Source organism: Hyaena hyaena, unplaced genomic scaffold (genome assembly GCF_003009895.1).
Source record: "Hyaena hyaena isolate Hyena2069 unplaced genomic scaffold, ASM300989v1 scaffold_266, whole genome shotgun sequence".
Classification (NCBI taxonomy): domain Eukaryota; kingdom Metazoa; phylum Chordata; class Mammalia; order Carnivora; family Hyaenidae; genus Hyaena; species Hyaena hyaena.
The window spans coordinates 899,900-916,168 of record NW_024080900.1 but is presented as its reverse complement, the minus strand read 5'-3'; positions in this window follow the sequence as shown (position 1 = coordinate 916,168).

Sequence of the window (16,269 nt, the reverse complement as noted above, 5' to 3'; positions counted from 1 at the left end):
GTTTTAGCTATTGTGGAGAGTGCTGCTATGAACATTGGGGTCCATGTGCCCCTATGCCTCAGCATTTCTGTATCCCTTGGGTAAATTCCTAGCAGTGCTATTGCTGGGTCATAGGGGAGTTCTATTGTTAATTTTTTGAGGAGCCTCCACACGGTTTTCCAGAGGGGCTGTACCAGTTTACATTCCCACCAACAGTATAGGAGGGTGCCCGTTTCTCCACATCCTCGCCAGCTTCTCGAGTTCTCTGATTGGCTCATTTTAGCCACTCTGACTGGTGTGAGGTGGTATCTCAGTGTGGTTTTGATTTGTATTTCCCTGATGAGGAGGGATGCTGAGCATCGTTTCATGTGTCTGTTGGCCATCTGGATGTCCTCTTTGGATAAGTGTCTGTTCATTTCTTCTGCCCATTTCTTTATTGTGTTTTTTGTTTTTCTGGTTTGTAGTTTGGTGAGTTCCTTGTAGATTTTGGATATTAACCCTTTATCTGATATGTCATTTGCAACTATCTTTTCCCATTCCGTTGGTTGCCTATTAGTTTAGTGGGTTGTTTCCTTTGCCGTGCAGAAGCTTTTAATCTTGATAAGGTCCCAATAGTTTATTTTTGCTCTTGATTCCCTTGCTTTTAGGTATGATGACCTAGCAATTCTACTCCTGGTCATATATCCAACAGAAAAGTGCATATACCTGTCACACACTTTGTTATTGGTGGTTTTATTCATAACAGGTAAAACCTGGAAGCGATACAAATGTCCACCCTCAACAGAAGGGATAAATAACTTGTGTTATATTCAGGCAGTGGAGTACGAGACATCAATAAAAAAGACTGTATTGTGAACTTATATAACAATATGGATGAACCTCGCGCATCATTTTGGAGTAAAAGAAGCCATACACAAAAAATACCCACTGAATGATTCCATTCCTATGTAGTTCAAGAACAGGCAATACTAACTGGTGCAAAAAGAGGTGAGAATAGCGAATTACATCTGGGTGATGAGTGGCTATTGCTTGGGAAGGAGCACAAAGAAATCTCTGGATACCAGAACGGTTCTGTATCTTAATCTGGATGGGGGCTGAGCTAATGTATATTGAGCAGATACTACATGCTCAGTGCCCTTTGCAATAGCAGCAAACAAGAGACCTGCTTTCCTATAGCTTACATTCTAGTGAGGAGGACAGACATTAGGCAACTATAGTAACATGTTGGGTGCTGTGGTAGAGGAAGTAGTGGCGGCTGGGATATTGCCGGGATGAGGGAAGAATTCCCCAAAGGACAGATTGTTCAACTGAGAACCATTAGGCATTAGGGAAAGGAGAGTGGGAGATAGAGAACATTCCAGGCAAGCCGGAACAGCATGTGCAAAGGCCTGGGGGGTGAGAGTGAGGCTTGTGCAAGCAACCGAAAATTTGATATTGCCAAGAGTTGCGGGAAAGGATGGGTTGGGGTGGGTTGGGGCGGGGCCTGGCGGCTGGGCGGGGAGTGGCCTTGCCCTTTGATAACTAAATGAGATGCGTTAGAGGAGTTTCGGCTTTTCTAAAGCCACTGGGAAACCAATGCCTGCTTGTAGGTAGGAAAGAGCCAAGATCACATTTACATTTTAAGAAATGAGTCTAGTAGGCTGAGCAGTGGGAACTCGTGGGGTGGTCCACGTGAGGGATGCGGGGGGCCTGGGGCGGGCTGGGGACACAGGAGCTGGCCAGCTGAGCACTGACTGTAGAGATAGTGACGGGCGGAGCGGGGGTGGGGACCAACTGAGGACCTCATGAAGGTGGGTGGCGAGGAGGATGTCTTTCAGGACTCGCCAGCATTTCAGCACTAGTAGGAAAGGAAAGCAGTTCCAGGCCCAGGGGGCCAGCCCCCTCCCAGGGCGAAAGGTTGTTTGATTTCTCCTCTGAATTTCCAGTGTCGTTTGGTTGCCTCTCCCTTCCTCCTAAAAGGAGCTTTGCTCCTGAAAAGAGCCTTTCACTGCAGGGTGAAGTGTTCTGTGGACGGATGCGGGGAGGGTGGGTTGGAAGGAGGGAGCCCGGTGGAGGGGGCTTGTTCGGAGCAGCAAGCGCTCGGCGTTTTGCTCCTTCCCACTCGCCAGATAGGTTCTTCTCGGTCCCCTGATGAGGTAACAAGACAGAGCGGTTTAATTGCATCCATTATCTAAGACACTTGGGCGATGCAATTAGCAGAGGCTTCCCCTTGCCAGGAGATTGAGCCGGGTGCTCCGCTGCGTCCTAGTTCGGAGTTGGTGAGAGGTGATATGGAGCGCACAGCGCCCCCTCGCTCCGGGCTGGGCGGAGAGAGCGAAGCGAGGGGACTCCCGGAACCCGTAGGGGTCCAAACTCGGAACTCGAGGAATAAGAAGTTTGACGTCTATCGGTCAGCAAATCGGGGCCTCGCGGGTCCCCTTCCCAGCCAGGGTCCCCTTCCCACCCAGTTTTCCTACCCACTCCGCCTGGAATCAAGCGGGATGTAGAAGCAAGGGGCTGCCCGCAGGGGACCCAGCGAATGCCCAGGCCAGGGAGAAAGAGGGTTAGGGTCGGATCCGGCCGCACGGAGGAGCCAGGAGGCGCCCGCCCGCGGCGCTCGGAGTGGCGGGGGCGCGCTGCGCGCTGCGCCGGGGCAGGCGGCGGCGGCGTGGGCGCCGTGATGCAGGTGTGACAGCCGCCGGCTCCCGCCTGCGCCGGATTCGCCCCAGCGCCGCGGTGGCCGGAGCTGCGGCGGCCGAGGCGCCAGCGCGCACGCCCTCCGCCCGCGCCCGCACCCGCACCCGCGCCCCTCGCGCCCGCGGATTTCCCACCCAGGTAGGCGACGCCGTGTCTCGCTCGGGCGCTTGCAGACCCGGCGGGGCGCCCACCCCGCGCGCTCCAGGCGCCTCCCCCGCTGGCCTGCGGGGCCCACACGTACCCGCCTGCTCCCTTCTGAATAGTGTTGGTAGTAAAAGGCACCAGAGTCCTGGAAAGCCGGCGCAGAGAGGCGAGGACTTGCCGGCCGCCCGCGGCTGCGCGCTTCGCTGAAGGTGGCGTCCCCAAGGGCTGTGTTTAAACGCGGTTTGAAGTGTTAGCGCCATGCAGTTCTGCAACTTGGGTTACTGACATTTGTAACTCTGTTTGCATAAGCTTCCTAGCCGCGGCGGCGTTGCATTTCAGCTCTGTTCCAAGCAGGTGGGTTTTGCGGGGGGCGGTCTGTTCCTAAAGAGCAGAGGAAAACCCCTGCGTACACCTGGTGGCTTGGGTTGGGGTCGGTGAGTGTGTGTTTCTGTTTGCGGAGGGCGCCCTCGGCGGGCGTGGGAGCCGTTTCTTAGGGACGCAGCGAGGATCTGTTTAGAGACGGGGTTTAGCGCAAGGCAAAGAGCATCATTTGCTCTGCAGGGATGGGCGAGCAAACGCGGGTAGCCAGGGAGGAGCGAGGCACGGCCGAGCCTTCCGCAGACGGGTGTTAGAGATCTCTGCTGTCCAGGCTCAGCCGGACTGCTGAGACCCGACCGCTGAGCCAGCGATCGCAGATGCAGTCCGGCTGCGTTTCAAGGTAACTTGTCGTTGTCTTGGGCTCTGCTAAGAGCAGCCTGGTGGGGTGGGGTGGGGTGGGGTGGGGTGCAAGGAGATCCCTGTTTGTTTTCTTAAAGCCCGTGTGGGAGGTGAATGTGGGTGGCTTTGAGGTTCAGGGAGTGGCGGTTGAGGGACGAGAGAGGTGGGTGTAGGGGGAGAACCCGGCGCTGCGCCAGCTCCGGGTGGTTGTGCTGCACTGGGTCTCGTCTATGTGTCTGCTTCCTGCCCTTTCCAGAAGAGGTGGTGGCTTGTCCTACGGGCTCCGGTCAATGCAGCAGATCCAGTACAGACTCATTCTGCATCTTCCTTGAGTCAGCAGATAGTCATCCAGCAGCTAGTACGTGTCAGTCGCTGGATTAGTCCTTGGGGATGCAGCGATGAGGAAAACAAAGTCCACGGTCCCCAGAAGCTCACACCCGGTCAGGGAGAAACACCTGTAATGATGGAGTGTGAGGAGTTCAGTCGTGCAGGTGGGAGACAAGAAGGTCAGGCGCACAGAGGAGGGAGGAATTAATTGTGCCGGTCGATTATTTTTTAAAGCGAAGCCCTCACAGAGGAGGCATGCCGTGGATTCCCGTAGGGATTGTGTCCCTCTCTCGGCCCCTTGGTCTGGGTGCGACCCACATCTCTCTTCCATCGCATCAACATCTTGCCCACTGCATGGGCAGAGCTCTGCAGGTCACTTCAGGGCCAGCACTTGTGGTGTGTGACCAGGCCCCAGCAGACACAAAACACGGGAGTGTGCCCAATGCAGGTCAGGTTCTTTTCTTTTCTTTTTTATAAATTGATTGTTCTCCTAAATTCCAGGACTAACAAGGGTCTGAAGCAGTACTTCACAAAGGCAAGGATTCTGGAAAATTCTGAGGGGTTCTCTGAGCAGCTGAACTCTGTCTTCTTTTCCATTGGGTCCCTGACCTGTCTGTACTTGTCCCAGCCCAGTTCAAAAGGAAAGGTCTGACCTTGGTTGTGTCTCAATGGGTGGAAAGGAAGGGAAAGCGGAAGCTGTTATTACCAGCCTGCTCTCTGGGTGAGGAGAATCCAATCTAATGGATGTTTCTTCCTGCACAAAAACTGTGGTGGGTGATGCAAAAGGAGAGAGCTTTTGTGTGATGCGTGTTTGTCAGAGATGCGTATCACATGCGTTTGGAAATCTGAACCATCGTTACGGTGTTTGGAAAGCATGCTGGTCCTCTGCAAGGAGCCTGGCTTTGATGGGCAGATAGTCTTGGGCAAGTGACATAGCCTCTCTGTGAGCTTTGGTTCCTGACCTGTAACATGGAGAAAACAAGTGTTATAATAGCTGCAGAGTGGATGCTCAAAGAATATTTGTTCCCTGTTAAGTGATTTTCGGACAGAAATTGCTTGGCACTAAGTAAGTGCTCAAGAAATTGAAGTTCATTTATTGAGTATCTACTAGGTGTCCAGAGACTACTTTGTGTGCAGGGAATGCAGAATTAATTTAGATGAAGCCCCTATCCTCCAGGAGCTTAGTGTGTACATGTGTGCCTGTGTGTGTGTGTATGTGCATAAGACAACAAGTAACTAAGTAACTAGAGAGTGAATCAGCCCATGATGCGTTCTAATGGAGTGAAATAAAGCAGGGTAAGAGGAATGAGGAGTTCTGCCAGAAGGTGGAGTAAAGGTTGCTATTTTTTTTTTTTTTAAATGCAGCTTGGTCAGGGAAGGCTTTGCTGATAAATGACATTTGATCGGACCCCTGGGGAAGTGAGGAGTGAGCCAGCCAGTTGCAGAGCACACAGAGCAACAGCACCTGAAAAAACCCTGAAACAGGAGAGAGGTGTATTCATAGGAAAATCAGAAAGAAGGCCAAGGAGGCTGTGGTTGAGTGAGTGGGCGGATCAGCAGTGGGACTTGAGGTTGGAGGGGGGACCCAGCAAGGTCATTGGGGTATTGCCTCTCATAATTTATGTTTGTCACTAAGCTTCATGTCCTGAGCTCTTGTGTAAGGAATTGGCTGAGATCCTATACTCTGTGTTTAGAAGATGTAGGTTCCTGTGGTCACTCAGATCATAAGCCGAGGCAGCAGGCAGGGGCTTAGATCTTTGCAAGGCAACCCAGGACACGGGAAGGAGGGAAGTGGTGCAAAACAGCGCTCAGATATCTTTCCTCCAGATCAAGCGTTTGTGTGTTTCTCTTGGAACCTTAACATTATATTTGTTTCCTTTCCCCCATCGTGAAAGAGTCACCATTAGCAAAAGTCCTGTTGATGTTGTTCTTGCTAGTTATTATTTGTTCTCTTCGAGGATGAGAATAGTTTCTGTGGTTATGGAAGGTGTTGGAATTAATTGGAAATATACTGACTTGTGGTGTATCCTGGGATGCATTCACCAGTGTCATCTGATGAATTTATTTAAGGCTTCCATCTTGTATGGTTAGTGTGAAGACCACAGTTTGCTGCCCCTTCCCTTTGAGGCTTTGTTCCTCTACAGATTTGAGAGCTCCAACCCCTGCTCTTGGCACAGGGGGGCTACTGCGGTGTGTCCTGTGGAGGGAAATGGGGATGGATGCCTGAGAACCTTGGCAAAGTTTCTGTGAAATAGGAGATGATGTGGCTGGGTCACTATCAGAGTGACTGACAGGGTGTCCCCCAGGATATCTCAGAAGGTGACATTTACGTGGGTGAATTTCTCCCCTCCGAGGTCTGGCTTTTCGTTTTGCTGTCTTGCAAACCTGACCTGTCTCTCTGGGCCACATCACAGTGACCTTGCCCAATGGCATGCCAGGCTACTGATTTGTAATGGCTGAGACACCCGTATGGCCTGGCCGGTATGTCTTCCTGCAGACTCCCCATCCTGACGTCTAAATCATAAAAAGGAAGTTTCCCAAAAAGCACGTACTCAGAGAAAAGCAGCTTAGAAGACTACCCTAGGGACCGACCACACATTTTAGGGCTGATATTGCTAATGGGATTCCAGGAGAAACCTCCCCCAAAGCAACCAGTTATCATTTTTCTCCCAAGTCCATGGGTTGGCTAGGAAGTCCGCAGACCCTGCTTATGCTTGCTTTTCAGGGTTTGCTCGTGTGATTTTGGTCTGTGGATGGAGTGGCTGAGGGCTGGCTGCTTTGGGATGGCCTCAGCTGGGATGACTTGGCATGTTCACACGGTAGTGACAGGCGTCCACGAGAGAGTGGAAACAGGCATGATTCTTGAGGCCTAATCTCATAGCTGGCACACTGTCATTTCATCCCTTTCTATTGACAGGATGTCACAAAGGCCAGTGCAGCATGAAGGAGCAGGGAAGAGACTCCAGTTCTGATGAGAGGAGCTACATAGTCACATTGCAAAGAGTGTGGATACAGGGAAGGGAAGGATTAGGGATATTTTTATCATCCGTCTGCTACTATAGGGACGTTAATATTTAAAGTCCCCTGGCTAAGGCCTTTTCTCTCGAACTCTGTTTGAATGGGCAATGCCTGCAACTTGCTCTTTTTCTTTTTCTCTGTATTTCCATGGCTGACCAACTTTAGACATATATACCTTTAGATAGCCATTCATCGACCAGGTGTTTATTGAGGGTTGTCTGTGTCAGGCATGTCAGGCAGGGGATACAGCAATAAAAATACAACGTCCATCCTCGTGAATCAATTACTCTAGTTGAGAGAGACACATAATGTGGAAGTAAATGTGTAATGCAGAACATCAAGTGGGGAAGGGAAGATGGGGAGGGTCTGGTTGAGTGGGGTGGAGACAGGGTTGAGTAGGTGGTGGGCATTTTACATAAAATGGTCAAGGGGACATAGAGGAAGTAAAAGAGTAATCCAGTTGGTTATTTGGAGAAAGATCCTTTTAGGCAGGGGATGCAGTAAGTGCAAAGGCCCTGAGGCAACAGGGTGCTGGCTTGTTCTAGGAACAGCAAGGAGATTCACGTAGAAGGAACTGAGAGGGTGCACATGGTACAAGTTGAGATCAGAGAAGTAGCAGGGAACTAGGTAACACAGAGTCTTGTAGGACCTTGTATGGACTTTGGGTTTACTCTGAGCAAGATGGGGAATCACTGGAGGATTTTGAGCATTGGTTGCCATGATCTGCTTTATGTTTTACAATGAGCACTTGAGATTTAGACCTTATAAGCACCTCTAGGGGTTCAAGAAGGAAAACAGGGAGAGCATCCCGGAGGCATGAGAAGATGGCAGTTTGGGCCAGGGTGGAGAATGGTGACTATGAGAAGTGGTCAAATTTTGGATATATTTGATGATGGAGAAGACAGGGCATGCTGATTGGTAGATTTAGGGCATGAGAGAAAGAAAGGAGTCAAGGATGACTCTACGTATTTTTCAAAGTTTATTTATCTTGAGAGAGAGACACACACACACACAGAGACAGAGAGAGACAGACACACACACAGAGAGAGGGGGAGAGAGAGAGAGAGAGAGAATCCCAAATAGGCTCCTTGCTGTCAGTGCAGACCCTGATATGGGGCTCAAAATCACGAACCATGGGATCATGACATGACTGGAGATCAAGAGTCAGATGCTTAACCGACTCAGCCACCCAGGTGCCCTACCACATATTTTGACTTGAGCAACTGTAAGAAGAAGCCCTTTACTGAAGTGGAGAAGGAACAGTGATGGGGTCAGTTGGTTGTCCAGTGAGAGATTTTAAGTAGAGAGTTATATATGTGGGTTTAGAGTTGAAGACTTCAAGAAGGAGACACAAATTTGAGTGTTGTTAGCATGTTATTTGTTTGTCCCTTCAGCAAGCTAGTTCACTGCTGTATCACCAGGGCTCAGAATATTGCCTGGCACATAGTATGTGCTCAATGAATATTTACTGAATGAATGAACAGAGCCATTCAGTCACTGGATGTGACTGCACATCTTTGCTTCAGTGGGTCTTGAAGTGTAACTCCCTGAAGTTATTCCCTTTCTTTACAAGGTCTCGTGGGAGCTTTATTGTGGATCTCATGGACTAAAAACAGACTCTAAATACAAAGGCTCCAATTGCTTCTATCTTACAGAAAGCAATGTGTGGTGACAAGTAAGAAAGAGAAACAAGTGGAAGCCAAAAAATAGCTCATACTTTCAAAAAAGGAGACAAGATCTTCTAGAGAGAGGTGGCTGAAATTCAGGGGTGTGATGTTCTTTGGTTATTATTGTACTGCTCTTAATTTAAGATTAAGCAGGAGCAGGGAAGAATCTTGAAAAAGGGAGAGATTTATTTAAATCAATTTTATGCCAAGTGAAAGAGTGTCACCAGCTCACTTGAAAAATCCCACATCACCAGCATCTTGCATAATGTGTTCCTGTTTATAAAAGGAGAGAAATAGGCAATAGTTTTATTGGACAGAGGGAGGGTGCTAAAATTCTCAAATTCTAGGTGCTATCCAATTTCTTCTCCATGGCGTGGCTGATACGTGTGAGAGTGAATTTTGTTCACCATGGTATTGAGAGGGAGGGAATGAAAAAAGTAGGTACTATAATTGCAAGTAGTTTCTTCTGTGTGTGTGTGTGTGAGAGAGAGAGAGAGAGAGAGAAAGAGATAGGGATGGAGGGAAGGAGAGAGAGCAAGAGAGAGCGAGCCAATAGTAGTGGGAGAAAAAAAAATTGAAGACCAGCAGGACATAAGAGAAAGATAGTAAGTTGGCCACCATTTTTATGTGTGGGCAATAAGCATGACCACGTGGGGCATAGGATGGAGCAGTGTGGTTTGGAATGAGACAGAACTTGGTTTGAACTCAAGTTTCCTTACTTTCTGTGTAAACTTGAACAAGTTATTTAATTTCTTTGAGCCTTGGTTTTCTCAGTTGTAAGATGATGATGATGGTGGTGATGGTGTTGATGATGATGGGGATGATGTTGATGGTGATGTTGATGGTGATGGTGATGGTGGTGGCAGTGGTGGTGATAATGATGGTAATGATGGTGACAATGATAGTAATAACATCCAAATGTTCTGTGGTTCCTTTCATGCTCCTGGATTTGGAATGATGTTGGTTAAAATGCTTGATTAAATGATCACCATACCTTTAAGTCACTGAAGGACTTAACGATTCTGTGTGAAGAGAGAATTGAGAATCTGTCATTTAATGTTGCCAGTGCTATTGAGAAATGATTTGCACGGCGCTCATGATGTTAAAAATAAGACAAGTGGATAATAATCAGCCTTATGGGCTGGAGATTTCCAAGTGCCTCAGAAGGAAACCAACCTTCTATTCTCTGCAGTAAGCCAATCCCACTAGCTCAGCTTGGTAATATCCCAGCGTTTGTTGGAATTCCATGATGAAATTTTCTGAGTCCCTTGGATTATGTAGATGCAGAAATGTTCCTATCAGATGCCTCTGGCCATTGCTCCCACAAAATCTACCTCATGGTTTCTTCTGCTGGAAAAACATGCTGTTATCTCTGCTCTAGGCACACAGTAGATATGCACTAGATATTTATTTGTTACATGGGTGAGTAAATACTGTTGTGGTTGTTCTGTTGCCTGAACTTCTTCCTGGTGATTGCCAAGATTGGCCTAGGCAAGAAATGAGAGCATAAGTGACAGCAATGAGCTAAATTTTCGGCACCTAGTAGGTATGCAGCAGCTAACGATGTCTATTTCTCCAGCCTCTGTATCTTTGCTGCCATTTTGGCCTCTTCTAGATCAAAGATCATACACTCAACTTTCCCTTAGAGATGTCAGATACATCACCCGGAAAGGTCAAACTCTTTTGCTGTCCTGACTATTGATTACCACTCACCCAACAGTGTCCCTGCTCTAGGAATGAAGAGCCACATCATGATTCCCTCCACACAGAAGGAGGTCCTATCAGGTCTTTCTGTTTTCTATACATATTCCTGCTCTGCTCACTTCCTGTCCCCTTCAGTCTTTAGAGGTTGTTTCTCTCTTGGGCGGCAGGGGAGAGAGTAGCATTGACTTTTTTTCCCCCTAAAGGCAACTGAAAATTCTCCCCTAGCTGGTGACTGCAGAACCTCTCAGAAATAGAATTAAACCGCACTACTCTTAGGATTTCGATCATATAGGCCACATCCGTTCTCCCCATTGCATTTTACAGAAGGGAACCCTGAGGCCCAGTGAAAAGAAATCACGGAGAAAAGTACCCTTGGAGACATGGAGGAACAACCTCTTTTCCTTTTTGTCCAGCTCTTCATAGACGCAAGAGAAGGTCATTGAGCTTTCTCTAACCACAGATGTCAGAGTCTGGAAGGTGGCTGTTTAAGCTGGGGGGCGTGGTGCCATTATTTGATTCCATGCCAACCCCAGATGATGCATGTATTGTCAGGAGCTCTGCGCTCCTAAAACTCCCCTAAGCAGGGAATAGGTGTGAGTGTTCAAGGTCTTCCCGTGGCAGAAACATGCAAATGAATACCTGTCCGTGGATAAATGTGCCATCATTACTCCCAAGTGCACAGGCTTTGTTTCAATGAATATTTGATGGGCATTGTCCTTTTCAGGTCTAGATCACGTCCAAGTCAGCGGAAGGATTCACTTGAACTACAGGGTCCTAGCTTTGCAACGCTGAAGGGACCTCAGAACACAGGAATCTCAACTCCTTGGGACGCACTCATTGCTCATCGTAGGGGTAGGAGAGGACATCTTCCTCCTAGGAAAAGGGGGAGCTGAGTCTGGAGAAGGAAATGGCTCATCCGAGGTCCTGTAGTGAGTTCACAATGGTAAGAGGATCAGAGGCCAGTCAGGCTTGTAGCAACAGAAGTTAACCTGAGGGTAGGGACCTTGAGCGACCAGAAACATGGGGCCTGGGTTCCCTTTATTCTTATGTTTAGAAATCCTCAGAATCAGCACGACTAGTTTTCCTGGGCAGGAAAGAGACTGCTTGGACCCCGCAATGCTTTCCTCTGAGAAGTCATCTGGGATTTCCCCTGGCAGCCTCCAAAGCCCAGGCCTAGTAAAGGCGGCTCTTGCTTTGCCTGTGGCCCCTGCTCTCTTGCCGTGCACAGAATGTGACCGTGGCCTCTGATCTGATCCCACGTGCAGCAGATGGTGCAGAGAGAGGAATGCAGCTCAGCTGGCCTGTGGGCGGCTCTGAGAGAGAGAAACTGCCTTGTGCGGTGGCCTGCTCCAGGCAGAGAGTAGCTGGGCCCGGGGACTGGGCTGGAGAGCTCGCGGCAAAGGCAGGAGCTCCTGACCTTGGCCCCGGAGGGCTCCAGGGCCTCAGTTCCATTCCTACCCCCACAATGAATGGTGAACATATCCCCACCCACCCCCATGCTCGCTTAAATATCCATGGGTTAAATGCAGCTACTTGCATTTTTTCTCTGAAGCAAAACAAAAATTAATCATGAAGGAAAGGGAAGCTATAGGAGAGTAATGTAAAAGCAGTGGTTTAAAAATGAAAGATGAGCTCTGGTGGAATTGTCAGAGGCAGTATGGAAACAGGGGGTGATGTGAGCCATTTCCTCTTGCTCCCTACAATGGAGGACTTCTTTTTCCTTCTTTGGGTGGTGCTGGCCAATCTCTGGCACATTGTGACACTGGTGGCCTCTTGTGTTCACAGAGGCCCAAGGTGTGGGACCTTGGGGCATCAGGTAGGGTGGTTTCAACCCATTTCCTGGAGACAAAGACAGCCCCTTCTGGTTGACTTGATCTTCTCCTCTGTTCCTCAATTTTTGAGCTCCTTTGAGATGGTAGAAGGCAAAGAACCCCAGAGCCAGGGTCCTGGCTCTGCTTCTTACCGATGTGGGCAGGTCATTTAACAGCTCCATGCCTCAGTCTCCCAATCAGTAAAATGGGAACGATGATAGTGTTTCCCGCTCTGTAGACTTAAGGAGAAGAAGACATGAGTTGGGGCGCCTGGGTGGCTTAGTCGGTTAAGCGTCCAACTTTCGCTTAGGTCATGATCTCGCGGTTCGTGGGTTCGAGCCCCGCGTCGGGCTCTGTGCTGACTGCCAGCTCAGAGCCTGGAGCCTGTTTCAGTCTGTGACTCCCTCTCTCTCTGACCCTCTCCTTTTCTCTCTTTTTCTCTCTCTCTCTCTCCTAGAAATAAATAAAAAAAAAAAAAAGAAGAAGAAGAAGACATGAGTTGACTTGCACAAGGGGCTCAGAATAGTGCCTGCTTCCTAGGGAAGCATTCCCTGGGGGCAGATAGTGTAAATGTCACATCCTGAAACCAAGGACTGGCTGAAGTCTGTGTATGGCAGCTGCCATTCCAGTCTGAGGCTGTCCCCCCAGATTCCCAGGGGCATGCTAAGGGCTCTGTCCCCTCTGCTCTCACCTTAGAGAGACAAGGGAGTGCTTAGGGCTTGCTTATAAATCTGTTGTATTCTCATTTTATAGACAAAGAAATGGAAACAACGGAGAAGTGTAGCAAACAATTTCATAGGAGGCGCCGGGGACACGGATATGCCTTAGATGCTTATTTCTTTAGGACCTTCCTCCAGCAGTCCGATCATGTGACAATAATGATTATTATCATGCAGCCTTGACTTCATTGAGTTTTCACAATCTCTATGAAGTGGGAGGGGTGCTTATTGTCTCCATTTCATGGTGGAGTAAACTGAGGTTCAGAGAAGTTAGATGATTTGGCCAAAGTTTAGCTTCTACTAAAGGGCAGAGTGGATTCAAATGCAAAGCTTCCTCCTGCTCTAGAATAATGTTCTCTGCACTGTGCTGTGGTCCAGGAAGGCTTGTTCAGTGTGGCTCTGAGCCTCTACCCAACACCCTGACTTAGCCTCCCGCACTTTTCCTGCTACAACTGTAGCCCGCATTCTAAAGGGAATTTGCAAGCATCCGTCTAGTGCCACGTGGGCTTAAACCAGGCATTGGATCCGACCTGCTTCCTTGCGTCTGGGGCTGGTTTTCTGCACTCACATGTCCATCTCTTCTACCTGTAGGCTTGCTCTCAGGGCCAGGACTCACCTGTAGCCAGAGATGTTTAATTTCGAAAAGGGTCAAATTTCAAGGGCCCTTGAGGGTTAATGGTCCCTCACTCAGTGCTCCATGGCTCATAAGTGAGTTTCTTCTATAACTTTAAGACCCGCTTCCTATTCCCCCCAAGGATGTATTGGGAGAAATCTGCTTGGTTCCTCTGTATAATCTGACTTTGTTTATTCTGGGCCATGGGGTTGGCTTTGGACCCACACCCAAACCATGGTCTTTTGCAGATCTCTGTTCAGCCATTGCTACATTCTAGGCTTTGTCTCTTACACTCTTCTCTTATTGGAAGGGTACCTGTTTTCTCTCGCTAGAATCTTTCCTCCTCTGGAAGTAGGGGTCTTTGAGGTTTGCCTGAGGTGCACTGGGTACCTATGCACATAAACCCCAGGGCCTTGCCACTCAAAGTATGGACCCTGAACCATTAGCATCAGCATCTCTTGGGAGCTTGTTAGAAATGTACAATTTCAGGCCCCACCCCAGACGTGCTGAACGAGAACCTGCATTTTAACAAGATCCCCAGATGATTTTTTATCTACATACCATTTTTTTCTCCTGCTTCAGAGCTCACATGGTCACATACACTTGACCCCACCCTTCTGGCTCCTCAGGGAAATAGGATCATGACTTGGGGCAGAGCCTGAGCTTCCTCTCTTGTCTTTGTCCTACAAGGACCGCAGTGCCTGGGCTCTGCCACTGGGGAGCTCATTAATTAATAGCTAGAGCACAAGGTGATATCACGAGGTATATCCTGAGTGAATGTTTGTGGGATCACAAACTTTAGCAGTTGCTGTTGCTGTTTGGGGGAAGAAGACTGGGGGCCAGGAAAAGCTATTGGATTGGGTGATGGGGTATTGCTTCACTGAGCCCTGAAGGATGGGTCGGAGTTTTTCAGGTGGATAGTGGGGTGGAGAAGGGGATTCCTGATGGCAAACATAGTTTGCAGAAGATCATACAGATCTGCAAGTGTTCGGTTGACTTGGGAACAAGAGGTGAGAATTTGTTGGAAAGTGGTGTGGGCACCCAGTGGAATCACTTAGGCGGGGGGTGGGGGGGGGGAGCTAAAGGTTATCATCAGGCGTGCCAAGGAGGAAAAAGCTCAAGAATCACTGAAATACATAGAGGAGCTGATTTTTTCGGCTCCTTGAAATGGTCCTGTAAGTAAAGAGATAACTGCTCGCAGCACAAGGCTTGGCTGTGTATGAACTGAATGGATCAGAAGTCCGATATGGCCTCCATCACATGCATCCATCCAATTAGAAAAACAGCAGCCTTGGAAACTGTGATTGATGTCTGCAGGATGCTTTCAGGTACAGAAAGACCCAAGAGAGTATGTATAGCATTTAAGAAGTTTAAAAAAGTCCTTAGACCATAGTTGTCTGGAGCAAATGGAGCAGAAGGTTCTGTGTCCTGTATTTGAGAGAGTCTGAGCCACTATTTCAGGCAGTTGCCTGAATTACACGATTCCAATCCAATAACTGCTCCAAGAGTTACTAATTAGGGGGTTTCCCCCTCCTATCCCCCTCTGGCCACCATTTTGGATGTATTAGAACCTCATTACATTGGAATGTAAAATTGGGAAAAGGGAAACTCACCTATAATCCCATCATCTATGTGAGCATGTTGAGTTATTTTCTTTAGAAATAACTGTGTTAAGTATGTAGTTTTTGGAGCCTGTGGCAGAGACTGGCAAGGTCTTCATCAAAAATAACCCCATTTCCTCCTCTTCTTGTGCACACGGACTACATCTCCCAGTTTCCTTTGCAAGTAGGTGTGGCCATGTGGTAAGTCTGTGGGGTCTGAACCACCATGTGCTCCTCTAGGTCCTTTCCTCATCCACTGGTTGGTCTTGCCTGGGGCTGTCTCATGTGCAAGAAATAAACCTTGTCTGTATTAAAATACTGACACCCTATCTTCACCAATACAGAGCCCAAAGTTGTAATTAGCCATTTTTTCCAGAAGCTTATGGGAACACATTGTAAACAGTCAAGAAGTACTTTTCCTGGCAACATGAAGATTAACAAGTTGGCCCTGGGTTGACTGTTGGGTTGCCTGTTTTTAAGGAGCTCCTTCAGCACAGAGAAGGGTGTGGGGTTCAACATCAGCCTTTCCTCTGGTGACTATTCCAGGAGCATATACACTTTGCAAAATCTAAAGTTCAATATTTTCCCCTTCCTTCTCTCATTGTTTCTGACTTATAGAAAAAGGATGGGGCTATCTTATAGAATCCATTAAAAAAATTTTTTTAAGTTTACTTATTCACTTTGAGACAGAGGGAGGGAGAATCCCAAGCAGGCTTTGCACTGTGAGGGCAAAGCCTGATATGGGGCTCGAACTCATGAACAGTGAAATCATGACCTGGGCTGAAGTTGGATACTTAACTGACTTGGCCTCCCAGGCACCCCTAGAATCCATTTTTTAAAAATGTTTATTTATTTTTAAGAGAGAGGGGTGGGGAGGGGCAGAGAGAGAGGGAGACACAGAATCCAAAGCAGATTCCAGGCTCTGAGCTGTCAGCACAGACCCAACCTGGGGTTCTAGACCATGAGCCATGAGATCATGATCTGAGCCGAAGTAGAACACTTAACTGACGGAGCCACCCAGGCACCCCAGATCTATTTTTTTAAAAGATTTTATTTTTATAGAGCAGTTTTAGGTTCACATCAAAATTGAGTGGAAGTGACAGAGATTTTCCATAGTCTCCTGCCCCCACTCATGCAGAGCACCCGCGGTTAGCAGCCTCCCCCACCAGAGTGGTGCAAGTGTTATGACTGATGAGCCTGCACTCGCACATCATAATCCCCTGATATCCATAGTTTACCTGAAGATTTACTCTTGGTGTGGTACATTCTATGTCCTGTATAACTTTTTAAAAA